We start from the raw sequence: 3,056 nt of genomic DNA, 5'->3' as shown, positions 1-3,056 counted from the left end.
CTGAATCATGTCTAAAGCTCTTAGTTTTGTTTTGAACTAAATTTCTGTCTACAAGACAGACATTTGTCTTGGTTGCTTGTTTCTAGGGTATATGTGTGGTACAGTGTTACTTCCACAAATTAGAAGAGGAAGGGAAGTCTTACAAAAAGGTGAAACCCTGAATGGAGAAAGGGCTAGAATGGGAAGGATAAGAAAAAGGAAGAGGGTGGGTGGGATGGGGAGGAGACAAAGACAATCCAGGAAAAGGATTAAATCAGGAAAAAAGACAAATAGACATAGACTGTAATGGATAAGAAAAACAATAGCATTTTGATACACTACAGTTTAACAATAAATGAGGTGTTATTAAAAGAGACCTCCAGAGCTGCATTAGACACACAGGCATCAGAATAGAGGCTCCTCTCCACAGCCCTCCTTCCCTTTCCCTGACTCTTTCTTCTTGTCCTTCCTTTTCCTTCTCATCCCACATACCCACAAAGACCAGAAAATCTGTAGAGAAATGCACCCACACAGGCGTCTATACCTAGAAACACATATGCTTAGGTTCAAATCTATGCGACGCAGAAGAATATACATACATACCCACAAGGTGTCTGTTATGGGGTTTAAGGGGGCAATTCTCCCTCCCTCCAAGAGTCTACCACTCAGAGACAGTCTTAAGCAAAAAGATGGGTTTATTGGGGAAGCAAAAAGCGAACTGACCAGCCAGGGACCTAGCACAGACGCGGGAGATGAAACTATGCCCCGACACCAGTCCTCGAGCTGGGGTTTATCAAGGTAAAAGCGTAGCACAGATGTAGGGGGTAGAGCACGCAACCAAGCAAGCATGGCACAGATGTAGGAAGTTGACACAGAGGGTAGAGCAAATAACAAACAAGTTAAGCAAGCCATTTACAGAAGCAGAATTTGGGGATCAGGTTGACCTAATAATCAAGATGGAGTCAGCTCTATTTCCCCCAACATTTCCTACCATGTTTGCCTAATCAAGATGGAGTCAGCTCTACAACAGTGTCCACGACCTCTGTGTCTACACAGACACAATAGGACATCTAAAGTCACTTAATTGCGATTCACTATGTACAAGATGAAGTGCCCTCTGAACAAAGTAAACATTTTAGGACTCTTTCTGCGTTGCCTCTTCTTCCATTTCCATATACCAAAATCTTCTGTTTGAAACACTGGCTTTAACACATCATCTCCAAGATGTTTCCCCAGATTGTTCCAGCCAAAATAATCTCTCACCTCCTTGATAAGAGATTTACATATATAGCAGTTCGTCTGCTAGGCACACATTCAGCTGTGCTGGTTGTATGGGTATCTGTTGTTTTAGACAATGTGCAGGCAATGACTTCTAAGTTTGCAGGGTTCACTTCTAGAAAAAAACTTATATTCTCCAGGATGGTTTAGTGAATCAACAGCTTTTAATGGCTACCACTTTCACCGCTAGGGGAAAACCAAGTCACTTAAGAGGAAGCGCAGCTGACAGGGAAATGGTGGCATTCGGCATTCCTTTCCCTCAGTTGGGAGGAGGCTGGCCATTGTGGTCCTTGCAGCAGCCTGGTGCTTAAGATTTCTCTCTCTGCCTCTGTAGCTGCTCAGGAGGCTGAGGAGTAACTGGGAGAACAGGGTGGGGAGAAGCAGAGTCAGCATGCCTCTGATTTCCAAGTCAAAGTTTCCATTTTGTTCTTTGAGCCAATGAAAAAAGATTAGGCACCAGTCAGAATGCTCATTTCTTAGTTTACAGTGGAAAATCCACCCCCCACCCCTACCTCATGATAAGGGCATTCTTGATTACATTAAAGGTTCCATTCTAGTCAGAAGGTGTTTGAATCAGGAGTGTGAGTGTGATGATATTAGGTGTTAGTGTCTCTAGTTTGTCACAGCCAATGTCTCTGTTGCTTTGGAGATGCACATCTATAAGAGGAACAAAGCATGTACCTACATGACACTGGGGATCTTGTATGATTTAAGGCAGATAGAATGTAATTGTCTTCTTTGGTTGAGTGGGTAACTTTTAGTAATATTACTAAAATATAACACTGTGTGGGGAGGGGCGTTCAAGATTAGCTTTTTTTTTTTTTTTTTTTTGCCAGTCCTGGGCCTTGGACTCAGGGCCTGAGCACTGTCCCTGGCTTCTTTTTGCTCAAGGCTAGCAACTCCGCCACTTGAGCCACAGCGCCACTTCTGGCCGTTTTCTGTATATGTGGTGCTGGGGAATCGAACCTAGGGCCTCGTGTATCCCAGGCAGGCACTCTTGCCACTAGGCTATATCCCCAGCCCCAAGATTAGCTTTTTTTTTGTTTTTGTTTTTGCCAGTCCTGGGGCTTGAACTCAAGACCTGGGCACTGCCTCTGAGCTTCTTTTGCTCAAGGCTAGCGCACTCTACCACTTGAGCCACAGCCCCATTTCCAGCTTTTTCTGTTTATGTGGTACTGAAGAATCAAACCTAGGGCTTCATGCATGCGAGGCAAGCACCCTACCGCTAGACCACATTCCCACCCCCAAGCTTAGCTTTTTAAATCAAGGCTGGTGCTCTACCACTTGAGCCATAGCTCCACTTGCACATTTTTGCTGGCTAATTGGAGATATGAGTCTTATGGACTTTCCTGTCTGGGCTGTCTTTAAACCTTGATCCTCAGATCTCAACCTCTTAAATAGTTAGGGTTACAGGCATCAACTACTGGCACTCAGCAAAATAAACTTATTTTTGCAATCACAGCAACATTTTATTTGCAGACATAGGTATAATTTGATCTTATATATATATGCATGTACATAAGTTTTAATTACCTTTAAGTAGCTGTACAAATTTCAATTCAACATGTCAGTTTATGAGTAGTGTATTTTTTTGTCAGTCCTGGGGCTTGGACTCAGGGCCTGAGCACTGTCCCTGGCTTCCTTTTGCCCAAGGCTAGCACTCTGCCACTTGAGCCACAGCACCACTTCTGGCCTTTTCTATATATGTGGTGCTGAAGAATCAAACCCAGGGCTTCATGTATATGAGGCAAGCATTCTTGCCACTAGGCCATATTCCTAGCTTATACAGTGCAGTGTAT

This window comes from Perognathus longimembris, chromosome 1 (genome assembly GCF_023159225.1).
Source record: "Perognathus longimembris pacificus isolate PPM17 chromosome 1, ASM2315922v1, whole genome shotgun sequence".
Classification (NCBI taxonomy): Eukaryota; Metazoa; Chordata; class Mammalia; order Rodentia; family Heteromyidae; genus Perognathus; species Perognathus longimembris.
Note: the sequence above shows the minus strand (reverse complement) of the source record.